The sequence below is a fragment of the Scyliorhinus canicula genome, chromosome 19 (genome assembly GCF_902713615.1).
Source record: "Scyliorhinus canicula chromosome 19, sScyCan1.1, whole genome shotgun sequence".
Lineage (NCBI taxonomy): Eukaryota > Metazoa > Chordata > Chondrichthyes > Carcharhiniformes > Scyliorhinidae > Scyliorhinus > Scyliorhinus canicula.
Genome location: NC_052164.1, coordinates 24,376,555 through 24,394,221, shown reverse-complemented (window position 1 = coordinate 24,394,221; position 17,667 = coordinate 24,376,555). Strand labels below are relative to the sequence as shown.

The 17,667-nt window shown below is 50.2% G+C and overlaps 1 protein-coding gene across 1 annotated transcript in view; it reads left to right on the top strand.

Moving 5' to 3' along the window:
* The first annotated feature begins 470 nt into the window (after positions 1-470).
* Positions 471-17,667, top strand: part of mpp2b (membrane protein, palmitoylated 2b (MAGUK p55 subfamily member 2)) — a 721,652-nt gene continuing 704,455 nt past the window's right edge. Inside the window, exon 1 of the mRNA XM_038778699.1 lies at positions 471-605. The gene's annotated coding sequence lies outside the window, so the exon portion shown is untranslated. The remainder of the gene's footprint in view (positions 606-17,667) is intronic.

The following is a 17,667-nucleotide window of genomic DNA, read 5'->3' as shown; positions in this document are numbered from 1 at the left end:
AAATCAGCGCCTGCCGTGATTTTGGCATCGGACGTTATTCTCCGCCCAATCATATTTCCCGATTTTTGCTAACGGAGAATCCTGCCTGTGGTGTGTGTGTGTGTGTGTATGTGTGGGGGGTATGGGTCTGGAAAGGGTGCTCTTTCAGAAGGTCGGTGTCGACTCGATGGGCCGAATGGCCTCCTTGGGCACCGTAGTGAATCTATACATTTCTGGAACTGAAATATCTACTTGGTTGACTGGTCTGCGTTTCACTGCTGGCCGAACTTCGGCAAGTGATTTATGTGAATCAAGGCGCTGGACCGAACTGACTTGCCAACTCGGACCGTGCTAGCACTCGGCAAACAACCGTGTGTGTTTGTGTGTCGGGGGGCGGGGGGGTGTGTGGATTCGGCCGGGTTGGGTGGGGGCAGCAATATGCGCCTGCATGATGGAGTAGGAATCCGAGCTGCTGCGGGTCCAGCCAGCGGAACATTGCCACTTTAAGAGTCAGTGGATGAGAGTGAATTGACAGCAGCTCTGTTACGCTGGGGAACCAACACGCCACTCTAGAAGATACACTGAAGCAAAAGGCAGGCTTTTTTTTTTGCGTGGAAGAAGACAAGGTAGGACCCGATTTCCGCCGTGTGCCATCTGCTTGCAACTTTTCTTTAAAAAAAAACATTTTTTTTTGCAACAATTGGGGGAGATGACAAGGCGCGAGTGTAATTGCATTTTAGATACAAACTGCAATCAAGATGCGACTCTCCTTGGGTGGCATTGATACGGATCCCTGATCTATGCTTTTAATATTCACTCATTAAATGTTCCCTGACGTCTTGATCATGTCAGTAATTGACTATTGAGAGGCTGGGATATTGAAGGGCGTATTCTCCTGGAGAAGTGAACGCTTTTATCACTCAGCCCTGGTTACATTTATTTGATGTTTCTTGAGACAACTCGAGGAGGGAAATTGACATGTTTTATAAATACATGGGGGGCTAATTCTGCCGTCAGGTGATTTTAAGGCCTCTCTGGCTGCCCAGTCGAACCTCTTCCTGACCACTCAACGTCCTAGTGCATACAGTGACAGAGAATTCTTCTGGGTCCTATCGCCCGTAAAGTCAAGTTGGGGGTTGTGCAGGAACCTGTTATGCCAGGCTCCAGTGTGCACCGTATTATATGGACATCGGGTTCTGCGCTCGGCTTCGGGTCTTTATTCATATGTGAATGAGCTATTTAATCAACCCGGAGTGTGTTCAGCTACTGGCCAGGGCAATGGAAGGGAGTTGCTGTACAATGACAGCTCCAGGAGGAGACTGCACTGCAAGATTGGTATTAACTCGTCAAGTCTGGTGCTAATAAGGAATGGACTTAATGGCCTCATTGTAACTGCACCAGTGTTCTTTCAAGAAGGAACTGCAGGAGGTGGTATAATGTCATAATTCTGCAAAGCTACTTGATCTTTTCACTGTAACAATTCAAATAAGTTGTATATGTCTATGAGTGGAAACTGATACACAATTATAAAATGGTTGTGGCCTCAGAGTTTGTTGTGTTGGATACTCGATTAGTGTTTTTAGCTTTGAAGATTGTTTTGTACCTTCTTAAGATTGAACTGAGGGATGACAGTATCGGGAATCTGGATACTTTTCTACTTGAAGGAACTAATGCTGACGTTGATCCCTTCTTATCAATTACAAGCAGCAAAATCCAAATACAGAGCAAGGTTCTCTCCACAATACCCATACAACACACATTAGTCCCTATCTAAAGGGTACAGCCATGAATAAACTATGAATAATCTTTCCACTTCACATTCTAATACATTTCAAGCTGTCTCAAGCCTCACAACAGGTATCTTGCTTCCCGCCTAATGAAAGGCATTATAAATGCTGCATTTTTGAAAGGAATTGCAATGTATCTTTGTTTTTGGTGCATATTTATTGCCCTTCCCATTCCTCCATTTACTCTAATTAAATCTAGTTATCCACTGAGGTCAATGTAATATCGTGGTGGTTTGTACTGTTGTCTTGTACATACAGTTGAGACTGCTCAAAACTAACTTCTGTTCAAATCTGGTAGCTGGCTGTCAGAAAATACTTTCATCCTGTCAGTATGACTGGATTTGAAACCACTCCCAGGGATCAAAGGATTCTATGCTAATTCATTGCATCACATTTTTTTAAAGCTTTATGTTACTTATCCTCTTTACAAAATCAACCAGAATTAAAAAGGACATTTTCATTCACATTGGCACTCTTTAATGCCTATTGTTTGGGTAATGGAACAAATTATTATTTGGAAACCTTCCTTGCTTTCACCTGTACAGTGCAGCAAATTGACACAAAACAAAAAATGCTAGAATTATTCAGCGGGTCTGGTAGCATCTGGGGTGGCACAGTGGTTTGCACTGCCACCTCAGAGTGCCAGGGACTCAAGTTCAATTTTGGTCTTGGGTGACTGTGCACTTTCTCCCCATGTCTGTGTGGGTTTTGTCCTCATGCTCCGGTTTCCTCCCACCATTCAAAGATGTGCAGGTTAGTGTCCACAGGTTAAGTGGGAATAGGGAGGGGCAGCACGGTGGCGCAGTAGTTAGCATTGCTGCCTATGGCGCTGAGGACCTGGGTTCGAATCCCGGCTCTGGGTCACTGTCCGTGAGGAGTTTGCACATTCTCCCCGTGTCTGCATGGGTTTCACCCCCACAACCCAAAGATGTGCAGGATAGGTGGATTGGCCACGCTAAATTGCCCCTTAATTGGAAAAAATAATTGGGTACTCTAAATTTATTTAAAAAAAAATAAAAAATAAAAAAGTGGGAATAGGGAGGAGCCGTGAGCCTGGGTAGAATGCTCTTTGGGAGTGTCGATGCAGGCTCGATGGGCCAAATGACCTTCTTCCGCACTGTAGGATTTTATGATTCTATGAGTGAGAAGCTGTTTACGCTATAGGTTGGCAACTGCTTCTAGCGGTGCTGATGAAAGGGTCAGATCTGTTTTTCTCTCTCTCCCAGTGCTGCCAGATCAAGTGCATTTTTCCAGCATTATCTGTTTTTATTTCCATGTTCTAGCATGTGTGGCACTTTATTCTTGTATTCGAACTAATTGAGATACTCATTACCTGTAGTACTATATTACCGTTGACACATTGGCGGATGGCAAGATGTTCAAGGTTACAATGAAATCGGACATCAAAAAATACAAGGAATCGTGAGGGAGCAGTTTATGGATATTACGGAATTCTAAAATTGAACTGAACCACATAGTTGTTAATTTGTGTCATTATTCAGAATAAAGATTTAGGCCTAAAATATTGTGGATTGTGTTTAGGAGTTGAAGATTTTGATCACTGTTTTATCAGCCTGACTATATCCTAGTAAGAGGAAATGACTGATTGATTTAAAAAGGTGACATTTCTACAATCCTATTCTGTCTATTGAAGTGTTTGTTTCAAAGTAAACCTGACAACAATAGCTGCAACAAGTAACCTGGTTCGCTGCATATTGTTACTGTTTCTATGTTGCTATTTATGGCTGGAAGAACTTGGCCTCAGAGTTTGAGGATTTCTGAAATTGGCGGTGAAAAATATTTTGGATGATTTGTTTTAAATCAACACTACATCAGGGCTAAAACAAAAGCCGACCTCTGAAACAGTTGGGCCTCCAAGTGAAACATATTGAACTCGGGGAACATTGTTTAATAATTAGCCTCCCTCAGAAACCAATTTATTGAGATTAAGCCCGTTCTTCAGAGGGACTGGAGTATTTGCAGCCTTGAATGCAAAATTTGGTCAGGCGATAAATAATTGACTAAAAATACACTTGTTTTTTTTTCAATGCAGCATCTCCAATCTTAGTTAATACCAGTGTGAATGCATAAATTAAATGTGCTTCGCACATATGCAGTCAATTTATTGAGATGGTTTTTGTGACTGCCTGTGTTAATGTGCCTTAACAAATGCAAGCTGCATTGAATGGGGATTGACAAGTACAACAATGATTTGGAAACTAGTGGTAGAAAGGAACCTATACTACTGATCAAAATATTCCTTTACGCCACAAAATACCTTTCTGCTTGTGTCCATTTGTTGTGCAACTGAGTCTAATTGTACACTGAATGTACTCCATGACTTTGGAGTCCAGTTCTAAGCTGAAACTATCTCCCTGAAGAAGTTTTGAATCAGTTTTAGAATCTGAGAAAGATCAATCAACTGGGTCATCAATCAACTGGGTCATTTTTCAATCTCTTTGCTTATTAAGTTAATGGGAGCAAGCAATTTGGTGGATCATCGTAATGCTGAAATTGAAGCTACTACATCTGAGAGTCAAATTTGTATTTTTACCCAGAAGTCAATTGAGGCACTTAAGCAGGGAATTAAGGCCTCTTCCTGCCATGACCCTCCACCTTCTGGTGAACTCTGGCAGCCTCCCTGCGGGCTTGAGTGGGACCCTCTTATTTAGGCACTATATGAAACACCCAAAAGACGCTCCCAATGACAATGGCTGCCATAGCAGCAAACCACCAGTTCCCACCTACTTGGCAGGGAGGATGGTAAATCTCCACAACTCCTCTTCCATGGCTATTCCTAGGTGTGACCACAGCTCCCAGTGGCGCTGCTGAGACTGATGAGCAACCTGCCCCCCAAGGGATTGGTAGCTCTTGTAAATAGGCAGCTGTTTTTTTAAAGGATTGGCAACTCTGATGGCAACTAATTAATTGCTTGACCCCTGAAAAATACAGCTGAGCGTTGCGCAAATGGCCCCGGTTTGATTATCCCTGACTCTCTGGCTCGTTGCTGGGACCCCTTCTGTGAAGGAAAGAAATTCAGCCCAATGTTTCAAGTTGATGGCCTTTCATCAAAAAGGTAATTGACCTGAATGTTAACTCTGTTTCTCAATCCTTACATACTGCCCGGACCCACTTGAGTATTTCCAGTATTTTTTCGCTTTTCTTTCAGATTCCTGGCATCCACTATATTTTACTTTTGCAATTATTTTAGCAACTTGCCCGTAATAAATTTTCTCCCTGATTTATGATCAAAGTTTTTTGACAGATTTACTTTTACCTCGTAATGGCCCTAAAGAACAGTCTGAGTAATGGTATTTCTTCACGAGTATTTCAGCTATTTTCCATTAATGACACAATTTATTTTTCTTTGCCAGTTTTCAATTTTCCATCACCCTCCCAGAAGGCATTGATTCCTTAACGTAGACTGATCCCGCAAGCCTCAGTCCTTCTTTGGTACTTGCAAACCGTCAGCACACTTGACTGTGGAATTATCTGACAAGCTACTGATCACAGGGGACATAAAAGCTGAGCCTGAATCTGTCTTATTTGACATCCAGCTGGGGTGACTGTGATCGGAGCAGAAGTGCTGGACGAACCCCTGCCTCGTCTACCACAGGGCACTGATACCAATTGTAACGCTACTGCTGCCTTCTTGGCTGAGCTCAGCTAACTCTGTACAGGTTGAGAATTGAAACCAAGAATGTCCTGTTTTCTATAGCTCAGCTGCTCTCTGAGATAAACACTCAGAGCCTTCAAGAGAACAGCAACCATTTCTCACTGAAATACATTTTAGCTGATTAAACAAATGGTTATTTTCAGTTGGAGAGACTGTGTTTGTGTAACGATCGTGCGTTCAAAGGTCTTTGCGAAAACATTGGATCTCATTGAGTCAATGACTCCAATCAACATCCATGTTCATGAATAAATGTATTATTGTTGAATTTAGAGACCATTGCCTGGCGTTTAAAAAAAAAAAATGGTTCAGCAAGTAAAATTATACCAAAATTCTTTGGACTTGATAAGTTACCAATTGTTGTTTTTTTTTATCTTGTCAGAAAGCCTGTATTGAGTCATTTCATAACCTACAGAATGAATAGATTTTTGACATTTCATTTTTTCAGTCATTACCAATGCCTGCGTGCATGTGGCAGGGAAGAAGCAATTTCATAAATTATCCAATTTAAATTTTTTACTTGTATATGAGTCACTATGATTTAGAATGGGCTGCCTGAAAGAACGGAAGAAGCTGATTAAAACTTTCAAAAGGGTATTGGATAAACGCTTGGGAAAAAAAACAAAATCCAAATCTTTGGGGAAAGAGCAATGGAGTGGGACTGATTTAAAACTTCGATCAAAGGCCCTAGGGCTCCTTATCTGGTGCATCATTCTGTGATTCTGCATAATGGGCAACATGGTAGCATCGTGGCTAGCACTGTGGCTTCACAGCGTCAGGGTCCCAGGTTCGATTCTCCGCTGGGTCACTGTCTGTGCGGAGCCTGCGTGTTCTCTCCGTACCTGCGTGGGTTTCCTCCGGATGCTCCGGTTTCCTCCCATAGTGCAAAGAGGTTAGGAGGGGTTATTGGGTTAGGGCGATAGGGTGGAAGTGAGAGCTTAAGTGGGTCGGTGCAGACTCGATGGGCCAAATGGCCTCCTTCCGCACTGTATGTTCTATAAAGTGCTGGAACTCCATGCGTAAAATCAAATTAGGAAAGGTAATGGGCTGGATTCTCCACCCCGCCGCGCCACTTTTCTGCCTCGACCCGCCGGTGGGATTCTGCGTTACGTCGGCTGGTCAATGCGGTTTCCCATTGTGGGGCAGCCCCACGCTGTCGGGGAAACTACCGGGCTCCGGCAAAATGGAGAACCCCACCGGCGGAGATTCCCGCCCAATATTGTTTTGCTGGTCCCTTCTCTTGGCTCTTGCCATCTGAAGCCAGGAGTTTATATACACTTGCCAATCTTTAATTCATGTTTTAAACTTGACTTTACATCACAGTGACCTATTTATAGCAACTGGTCTCTTTAGGAGATGATTTTTTGCGAAGCATAGCAGCTCTTTAGAATCAGAATAATGGACGGGATTCTCCAACCCTGCCAGGTTGGAGAATCCCCAGGGGGAGGCGCGAATCCCACCCCGCCAGTCCGACGCCGGCTGCCCTATTCTCCGGTGCCATTTTTCGGGGGCCGGCAGGATTCCTGCCACGCCGGCTGGGGGCCATTGACAGCGGCCCTCCTCGGCGATTTTCCGGGCCCGAGTGGCCGTTAAGGTTTGGCCGTCGCGCCGGTGTGAAATACTCACCCCCGCAAGGTGGGGCCTGGCAGCTAAGTGTGCGGGGGCAGTCTGGGGGGGGGGGGGGGGGGAGGGGCACAGGGGGATCCAACTCCGGGTGTGGCCCACGGTGGCCTGGCCCGTGATTGGGGCCTACCGATCTGCGGTCGGGCTGGTTCCATAGGAGGCCTTCCTTCCTCCTCGCGGCCCCTGTAGGGCTCCGCCATATTGCCCGGGGGCCAGCGCGGAGAAGAGAACCCCCGCGCACGTGTGGAAAGACGTAGGTCGGTCCGCGCATGTGCGAGATCACGACGGCCATTCCGTGCTTGCGCGAACTCGCACCGGCCCTTCGGCAGCGGCTGGTCTGGCGCCAACCACTCTAGCGTCAACCTAGCCCCCGAAAAATTGGAGAATTCCTCATTTTCAGGGGCTGTTGATGCTGGAGTCATTGGCTCCGGTTTCCCCACTGGTGTGGGGACTTAGTCCCCAGAAGGGAGAATCCCACCCAATATATTGTATAGTTATAATTGCCATTATGAAATAGAGTAACATCTGAGTTGCAGGTAGCAATAACATGAAAGAGCTTCTCATAAGATATAAACTATTTACTTTTGGGAATACTGTATTCAACTAATTTATTCCAGTTCATTGAAGAAACAGCAGGCGCTGTAGATAAAGGGGAAACCAGTGGATGTATTGCATTTAGATTTTCAGCAGGCATTTGATAAGGTGCTAATCAAAGGTTAACGCGGAAAATAGAAGTCATGATTTTGTGAGTAACATATTGACACGGATAGCTGTTCGGCCAGCTAAACCGTCATACCCCAGCAGTATCATCAAGGGGATGGGCGTGGACATGCTCAATTGTTGGCCCACCAGGTGTTGCCACTCCTCCATGCACCCCTCAGAGGTACTGCCCCACAGCAGAGGAAGTAGGGGAATAGCAGAGCTCATCCCAGACAAAGGACGCATGCACCATTGCCGTTGGAACCCTCCCTGGCACGCCTCCCCTCTGAGTAGAAGCCTCACCAGTGACACTATCAGCTGGCCCACCCCTTAAGATCATGAGCTGTCTCCAAGCCCTGCCTGTTCACCACACCCCTGATCCCATCCTTCCTGCCCCTGATCAGGAAACTTGATTGGCTCCCTGTCACAACCTGTGTGTTAAAACCAGGCTGCACATAGCAGTGGAGCTAAGCTCCCAGAACATACACGCATCCCTCACTCACCACCATCTGTAGGACCTCTTAACATGGAGGTGACTGGCAAAACAAGTACACCATCTCCACCACACAACCAGTTGCCGTCCTTCTGACAGGATAAACACGGCCCACCCAGTGAGGAGACCCACTGAGAGAATAGAACAGGGGCCACATAACCTATTGCTGACATGGGTTGTGGCAGCCACCGATACCCCTGTTGGCAGGGACGGTTGGTGAGGATAGAGGCTCCCTACATCATGAGCCAAGTGCCAGTCACTGATGGGGACAGGGGTGCAATGCGGCCGACATCATATTGAAGGGGCCGATGGAGGGAGGGGGGTGAACATGTTGAGGGTGGTGCAGTACTACACCTCAGAGTGACCATGTAACCTGGCATTGAATGGTCAAGTGAATCCTCGATCTTGCTAACATTCTCTGTCTCTCCCACTTCCACCCGCACAAAACCCAACTCTAGCCTATCCTTCACAGCCCTCAGACAGGGGTTGAGGCAGCTCGGACCAGTGGTACAAAAGTGTTTAATGGTGATTATGTACAATGGTGTGACCTTACCCATAACTATCTTCCATCTATTTCACTTGTGCCAACTTGAGTGTCATTTATCTTTCTTATCTGACGAGGCCTACCGCTCCTTCTATGTGTATTCCCTGGCAGTACATCAGAAGTGGAGCAGAAATGTTGCTTGTCTCACCCTCTTCCCTGGGTTGCCCATGGCAGCCATCCTCCAGAGGGCCTGGATGGGCCGGGCTGACTTGTGGGTGTCAAAGGTGACGACTTGGCACTCTGTTCTGGCTCCTGCCTATGAGATGCGCCCATGCCAGCTGGGGTGATTCTGAAGGGCTGAGTTTTTCCAGCACTTCCCCCTATGGGAGGCACCAGCAAGAGACCCATCACTTCCTTCTCCCTCAGGGTAGTCACTGGTGCTCCATGGAACAGAGGTGAGGCCAGAAGTGACAATATCACCTGGCACTGCCTGAATGGGGGCCCACCCATGACTGAACAGGACAACGAACAATACAGCACACGACAGGCCCTTCGGCCCTCCAAGCCTGTAGCGGTCTGAACCATGGTCTCGATGCCCTCAACCATGGAGCACTGAGACTGGGACCCATATCTCAGCAAGTGAGACATGTCCCTCGCTGCCTTGGTCACATCCCTCACTGCATCGGTCACATCCCTCACAGCACCGGTCATGTCCCTCACTGCCTCGGTCATGTCCCTCACTGCCTCGGTCATGTCCCTCACTGCATCGGTCATGTCCCTCACTGCATCGGTCATGTCCCTCACTGCATCGGTCATGTCCCTCACTGCCTTGGTCATGTCCCTCACTGCATCGGTCATGTCCCTCGCTGCCTTGGTCATGTCCCTCGCTGCCTTGGTCATGTCCCTCACTGCCTTGGTCATGTCCCTTGCTGCCTTGGTCATGTCCCTCACTGCATCGGTCATGTCCCTCACTGCCTTGGTCATGTCCCTCATTGCCTTGGTCATGTCCCTCACTGCCTTGGTCATGTCCCTCACTGCCTTGGTCATGTCCCTCACTGCATCGGTCATGTCCCTCACTGCCTTGGTCATGTCCCTCACTGCCTTGGTCATGTCCCTCGCTGCCTTGGTCATGTCCCTCGCTGCCTTGGTCATGTCCCTCACTGCCTTGGTCATGTCCCTCACTGCATCGGTCATGTCCCTCACTGCCTTGGTCATGTCCCTCGCTGCATCGGTCATGTCCCTCGCTGCCTTGGTCATGTCCCTCACAGCCTTGGTCATGTCCCTCACTGCCTTGGTCATGTCCCTCACTGCCTTGGTCATGTTCCTCGCTGCATCGGTCATGTCCCTCGCTGCCTTGGTCATGTCCCTCACTGCCTTGGTCATGTCCCTCACTGCATCGGTCATGTCCCTCACTGCCTTGGTCATGTCCCTCACTGCATCGGTCATGTCCCTCACTGCCTTGGTCATGTCCCTCACTGCATCGGTCATGTCCCTCCCTGCCTTGGTCATGTCCCTCACTGCCTTGGTCATGTCCCTCGCTGCATCGGTCATGTCCCTCGCTGCATCGGTCATGTCCCTCGCTGCATCGGCCATGTCCCTCGCTGCCTTGGTCATGTCCCTCACTGCATCGGTCATGTCCCTCGCTGCATCGGCCATGTCCCTCGCTGCCTCGGTCATGTCCCTCACTGCCTCGGTCATGTCCCTCGCTGCCTTGGTCATGTCCCTCGCTGCCTTGGTCATGTCCCTCACTGCCTTGGTCATGTCCCTCGCTGCCTCGGTCATGTCCCTCGCTGCCTTGGTCATGTCCCTCACTGCCTTGGTCATGTCCCTCACAGCACCGGTCATGTCCCTCACTGCCTTGGTCATGTCCCTCACTGCCTCGGTCATGTCCCTCGCTGCCTCGGTCATGTCCCTCACTGCCTTGGTCATGTCCCTCGCTGCCTTGGTCATGTCCCTCACTGCCTCGGTCATGTCCCTCGCTGCCTCGGTCATGTCCCTCACTGCCTTGGTCATGTCCCTCGCTGCCTTGGTCATGTCCCTCACTGCCTTGGTCATGTCCCTCACTGCCTCGGTCATGTCCCTCGCTGCCTCGGTCATGTCCCTCACTGCCTTGGTCATGTCCCTCACTGCCTTGGTCATGTCCCTCGCTGCATCGGTCATGTCCCTCGCTGCATCGGTCATGTCCCTCGCTGCCTTGGTCATGTCCCTCACTGCATCGGTCATGTCCCTCACTGCCTTGGCCATGTCCCTCGCTGCCTTGGTCATGTCCCTCACTGCCTCGGTCATGTCCCTCGCTGCATCGGTCATGTCCCTCGCTGCCTTGGTCATGTCCCTCGCTGCCTTGGTCATGTCCCTCTTTGCCTTGGTCATGTCCCTCGCTGCCTTGGTCATGTCCCTCACTGCCTTGGTCATGTCCCTCACTGCATCGGTCATGTCCCTCACTGCATCGGTCATGTCCCTCGCTGCCTTGGTCATGTCCCTCATTGCCTTGGTCATGTCCCTCGCTGCCTCGGTCATGTCCCTCACTGCCTTGGTCATGTCCCTCGCTGCCTTGGTCATGTCCCTCGCTGCCTTGGTCATGTCCCTCGCTGCCTTGGTCATGTCCCTCGCTGCCTTGGTCATGTCCCTCGCTGCCTTGGTCATGTCCCTCATTGCCTTGGTCATGTCCCTCACTGCCTTGGTCATGTCCCTCGCTGCCTTGGTCATGTCCCTCGCTGCCTTGGTCATGTCCCTCGCTGCCTTGGTCATGTCCCTCGCTGCCTTGGTCATGTCCCTCGCTGCCTTGGTCATGTCCCTCGCTGCCTTGGTCATGTCCCTCGCTGCCTTGGTCATGTCCCTCACTGCCTTGGTCATGTCCCTCACTGCCTTGGTCATGTCCCTCACTGCCTTGGTCATGTTCCTCGCTGCATCGGTCATGTCCCTCACAGCACCGGTCATGTCCCTCACTGCCTTGGTCATGTCCCTCACTGCCTTGGTCATGTCCCTCACTGCCTTGGTCATGTCCCTCGCTGCCTCGGTCATGTCCCTCACTGCCTTGGTCATGTCCCTCGCTGCCTTGGTCATGTACCTCGCTGCCTCGGCCATGTCCCTCACTGCCTTGGTCATGTCCCTCACTGCCTTGGTCATGTCCCTCGCTGCCTTGGTCATGTACCTCGCTGCATCGGTCATGTCCCTCACTGCCTTGGTCATGTCCCTCACTGCCTTGGTCATGTCCCTCGCTGCCTTGGTCATGTACCTCGCTGCATCGGTCATGTCCCTCACTGCCTTGGTCATGTCCCTCACTGCCTTGGCCATGTCCCTCGCTGCCTTGGTCATGTCCCTCACTGCATCAGTCATGTCCCTCACTGCCTCGGTCATGTCCCTCGCTGCCTTGGTCATGTCCCTCACAGCACCGGTCATGTCCCTCGCTGCATCGGTCATGTCCCTCACTGCCATGGTCATGTCCCTCACTGCCCTGGTCATGTACCTCGCTGCCTCGGCCATGTCCCTCTGTGACTGACTAAGATCAGTCAGCGCCTGGCCAATGCCCTCAATGCACGCAGCCATGATCCTTCGTGAATGGGCCAAGCTCTGGAGCGCCACAGCAATGTCAATCTGCGCTCGGGACATGTCCGCCTGTGACTGGACTCTCCTGTCCTGCGCCTCAGCCATCAAAAGCACTGTGTGCCCCAAGCCTTGGACATCCTGACACATGGTCCTAATGGCTTTCCCAGGCCTCCCACCACAGATGCCACCCTTTCAGTGTTTGCCTCGGGCCCACGCATTGTCGGCTCCATCTCCTGTGCCTTAAGGTGGTTGGACTCTTCCTGCTATACCTGCAAGCACTGGAAAGTTCCTGATATCCCCTCCTGTGAAATCTGGCTCTGCTTCCGCATTAACACCAGTGATAGGATCATCTTTTCCAGAAGTGCAACACCTTTCTGGATGAGAGCTGTTACCTGGGATCGGGCAGCCCTTCGACCCGTCTGCTCCCTCAGGTGTCCCTGCCTCCACCTGATGTGCTGCAGCATGTGTGTGGTGCTCACCAGAGGGTGACTCAGGAGCCTGACCGCTAACATTACCCACTGAGGTGATAGTCTTTGCAATGTTGGATGGTGGAGGTGAAAGCCATGTCGCGAGGTCATGTTTTTCATGGAGTGGTGCTCCGAGATGTTCTGAGGGTCTGGATGGAGGACAGCGAGCATGGGCAACCCAGCCTCGTCTGATGGTGATCCTGCCAGACAAAAGACATGGGGTGAGATCTTGGGAAGAACTGGGCCGGGATTCTCCGATCCTGCGGCCAAGTTCTGATGCCGGCGTCAAAAGTGGTGGGAGCCACTCCGGCGTCAATGTGCCTCCAGGCCCAGGTATTCACCCCTTCCCAGTGGGCTAGAATGGTGCCGGAGTGGTGTCCGCTGCTCCAGCCGGTGGCCCATGACCGGCGCGGGTCCACGCATGCACGCTACGACCGGCGCAAGTTCGTGCATGCACGCCATGGTAGCCGTGTGTTCACGCACGCGCGCCATGCCCGTTGCATGTTCGCGCATGCGCATCGGTTCCCATCTCCGTGCCAGCCTCCGGGCAATATAGCGGAGCCCTACAGGGGCCCCCTACGAAAATAGCCCGCCCGCCGATCGGTAGGCCCCGATCGCGGACCAGGCCACAGTGGAGGCCCCCCCCAGAGCTGGATTACCCCGCCCCCCCCACCAGGACGACCCCTGCAGCTAGACCTCCGCGGTCCCGCCAGATAGGACCATACGTAACCTACACCGGCGAGACTCGGCCGAACTCGGAGGGCACTCAGCCCGTCGTGGCGCGGAGAATCGCCGGGGGAGCCGCTTTCAATGGCCCCCAACCAGCCGGTGGCAATCCCGCGGGCACCCGAGAATTGGCGCTGGAGAATCAGGCGGGCTGGTGTTGGAGTGGCTTGGCGTGGCGCGATTCTCGTGCTCCCACCCACCCCCCTTCCCCCGGCGATTCTCTGACCGGCAGGGTGGATCGGAGAATCCCGGCCCTGGTCTTTGCGAGAGGAGTGACTCACTTGTTATAGGCACTGGGCTTTCAATTTCTTACCGCATGCCGACCTCCGTCACAGCCACTGCCCTCCCCTTGGCCTCCCCGGCGAGTGGCAGGGCCCTCTCCTCAGAGGGGGTGTGGACCTGAATGTCTGAGATTTCTCCTTCCGTCTTCTGGCGCTCGCGGCGATTGTAGGCCGCATTATTCTTGGGGACTGGGAATGGACACAGTGAGACGCTGGGAGGGAAGTTCTATGGGGGGGGTCTAAAGCTGGTGTCATGTGTGTGCAAGGCTCCTGGCCAAAAAGAACAGTTTCTGTGTTGGGGTTTGGTGGAGGGTGGGCTGTAAGGGAGATGCAGGTGGGGTGTTGTTGGCCCCTCGGGGATTGGGGGAGATGTGAAGAGTGAGGACAGGAGTGATGCCAGGACACAGAGGTGGTTACTCATCCGCGCATCCCTAAGGAGGTTTTTCATCATCTTACTGCACTGCGTGCCAATCCTTCTGGGGAGATTGCCAGCTGACAGCCTCTGCCACTTCTTCCCAGATGTTGTTGAGTAGGGTGGGTTTTGGTCTCCGCCCCGGCTTGAGGATGAGGGTGTCCCTCCTCTCCTTAATGGCATCCAGCATGCCGTCAATCTTGGAGTGCCGGAAACGAGGTGTGGGTCTTTGGACAGCCATCTTGGCTGGAAGGAAAGTCTGTGGTGAATGGATCGCTCATGAGCAGCTCCAGCTTGTGATGTGTTGGGTCGGCTGGGTCTAGGTGGACTGCGTTTGATGCAGTGTAGCGAGAGACAGACTTCCAACACTCGATGAGATGCAACACGATTTTATTTAACAGCTAACTATTTACATATCCGACTGTGGGTTGACACTATGCTGACTTGACTGGAGACCTGATGCTAGCCTGACCAGACTTACTGACTACCACATGGTGTTTGCACTGGCTATGTTCATGAGCTCTGACTGTCCCAGAGGCTGGATCCCGAAAGAGCGGGAAAGCTGGTGCCCTCTGGCTTTATAGTGGTCGTGTCCTGTCTGGTGATTGGCTGCTCTGTTCTGTGTGCTTACTGGTCATCCTGTGTGTCAATCACTGCCTGTCTGCACTCCATTATATACATAGATGTATATTATGGCAGCTTGTGAGGCTCTTTAATGCAAATTCTGGCCTCAGCGAATCAGAAGCCGGAAATTGCTTGGGTTGCACATGGGCAGCCTGCTGGCCTATGTGAGTGACCTGAATTGTAACTGCACGGCCGAGCTCCCTACGATTCACGTCCGGCAGGATAACATAGTCTCCCAAATGAAGAACTCTGCACTGTATATCAGAGAGTGGAAATTGTGCCACTGTGGATGAGAGCACTTGGTTCCTGATGCAGAGAGATGGCAATAGCATCTGTTCAATTCCTGTACCGGCAGGGGCTAATCATGAAGGTCCCGCCTTCTCAATCTTGCCTCTCGCCTCACGTGAGGAGTGGTGATCCTCCAGTCAAATCATCACTAGCCAGCTCTTGAAAAAGGGGAGAGCGGTCTACGGTCCTCTGCGACTGTGGCAACATTTCCATTTTGATTCCTTGCGTATCCAAAACCTATCGATCTCTGGGGGATCGGGGGTGGGGAGGGGGAATTATAAAGATTCACAATCCTTTTTAGGTGAAGAAAATGCTCCTCATTTCAGCCCTAAATGACCAACTCCGTTTTCTGATATTAATCCTGAGTTTTAGCCATCCTAGCAAGGGGAAACATCCTTCCAGCACCTAGTCCATTAAGCCCTTTAAGAATTTCCTATTTTAATGAGGTCAACTCTCATTTGTCCAAATTCTGAGGATTACCCGATTTCGGGGAATTTCTGGTCTACTCAATCTCTTCTCCGAGGAGAATTCTCATATTCTATGAATCAGCTTTGATGCACTCCCTCTGTATATCCTTCTTGACAGTAAGCCAAAACTACATAGTTCTCCAGGTGTGGTCTCAATGTGGCCCTCAACAATACCATTTTTGCTCAGTTGGCTAGACAGCTGTTTCGTGATGCAGAGCAAGCCCAGCAGTGCGGGTTCAATTCCCGTATCAGCTGAGGCTATTCGTGAAGGCTCCGCCTTCGCAACCTTGCCCCTCGCCTGAGGTGTGGTGATTACAAACGGCTGGAGAAACTGTCGAGGATCCGCGAGTTGGAGAGTATCTTGGATAGCACGTGTAGAGAGGTGATCACACCGCAGGCTCAGACTCCGCAGGCAGGAAGGGAATGTGTGACCACCAGACAGAGCAAGAGAGCCATGCAGGAAGTGCAGGAATCTCCTGTGGCCATTCCTCTGCAGAACAGACAACGTTGAGGGGAATGGTCTCTCGGGGGAAACAGCAAAAACCAAACTCGTGGAACGGTTGGTTCCACTGCAGAGGGGAGAAGTAATAAGTGTGACAGTGCAACAGTTATTGGGGATAAAGAAAAACAAAAAAAAAAGGCAGCACGGTAGCATTGTGGATAGCACAATCGCTTCACAGCTCCAGGGTCCTAGGTTCGATTCCGGCTTGGGTCACTGTCTGTGCGGAGTCTGCACATCCTCCCCGTGTGTGCGTGGGTTTCCTCCGGGTGCTCCGGTTTCCTCCCACAGTCCAAAGATGTGCACGTTAGGTGGATTGGACATGATAAAAATTGCCCTTAGTGTCCAAAATTTCCCTTCGTGTTGGGTGGGGTTACTGGGTTATGGGGATAGGGTGGAGGTGTTAACCTTGGGTAGGGTGCTCTTTCCAGGAGCTGGTGCAGACTCGATGGGCCAAATGGCCTCCTTCTGCACTGTAAATTCTATGAACTTCTAAATCCCCACCAGTCAGCACCCCCTCCCTCAAAGGGGAAAGCAGCCTATGGTCATCTGGGACTATTGCGACTTTACCCTATCTTTATATAATTCCAGAAAGACTTCTTTACTCATGCGCTCTAATTCGTTTGTAATAAAGACCATCATATAATTTGTTTTCCTACTTGCTTGCTGTATGGTGAAACATTGATTAATGGGGAAAATTTAATTCAGCAAATTCTTCGAAGAGAATGTAAAGTTTCTGTTGCCTTTTTCATGAAATTTGCCAAACATATGAAAAAGTTAAACTTGAATTGGTTCATCGAGGTAATCGTGTAATTGAAGGTCAGTCTTTCCAAGTGAATATACAAGAACAAATTTTACAAGTCCACCTTGTTGGCACGAGCTTTACCCAAATAGCAAAATCATTGTCGTGGACAGTGATGCATTTTCCATGCATTGAGATTAGCAACCTTCCCATGAGGAAATATCTCATTATTATTATCCAGAGCTGCTGTGTAGGAGCAAAGCAGTCAAGACCACCAGCTGTGAAGCTGAAGCTGCCATGAACCCTTCATTTGGAAGAAGCTAAATTTAACTCCCACTCATATTGGGCCTTAAACATTTCTCAAAGCCTGCGAGGCATTTTCACAGTATGACTCTGCGTGGTAAGAGCTCCTTTATAGGCACAAGGAGCTGCAGGAGTCAAGCTCATCTGTTAGAACTGTCAGAACTCAAACCTTACTCCCCTGATGCACGTTGACCTCTTAATCTTATCACCCCGGGTGGCGAGAGAACTGGTTCATTGTTTTATTTGGCCTACGAACAGCTTGCTACCGGAAGAAAAGGTGAAATTTTGAAAAGGTTATACCAGGGCAATAGGGCGTTCTAAGCAGGGATCATGGTTCTCGCCTCAGCCCAGTCAGCTGCCTTTCAAAACACATCCAAAGGAAGACGATTCTGTATAGATCCCAGGCAAGGCTCTAGATAACTTCACGAGGCCCGCACCGATACATCTCCCTTGTGAACCCAATGAAAAAACGCGGAAACGTCCCCCCTGCCTCACAGTAAATGTATATTTAGTTGCTGCCTATGAGGAACAAAGACTAAAGAGATTCCACTGTTTCCTGGTTCAATAAAACAAA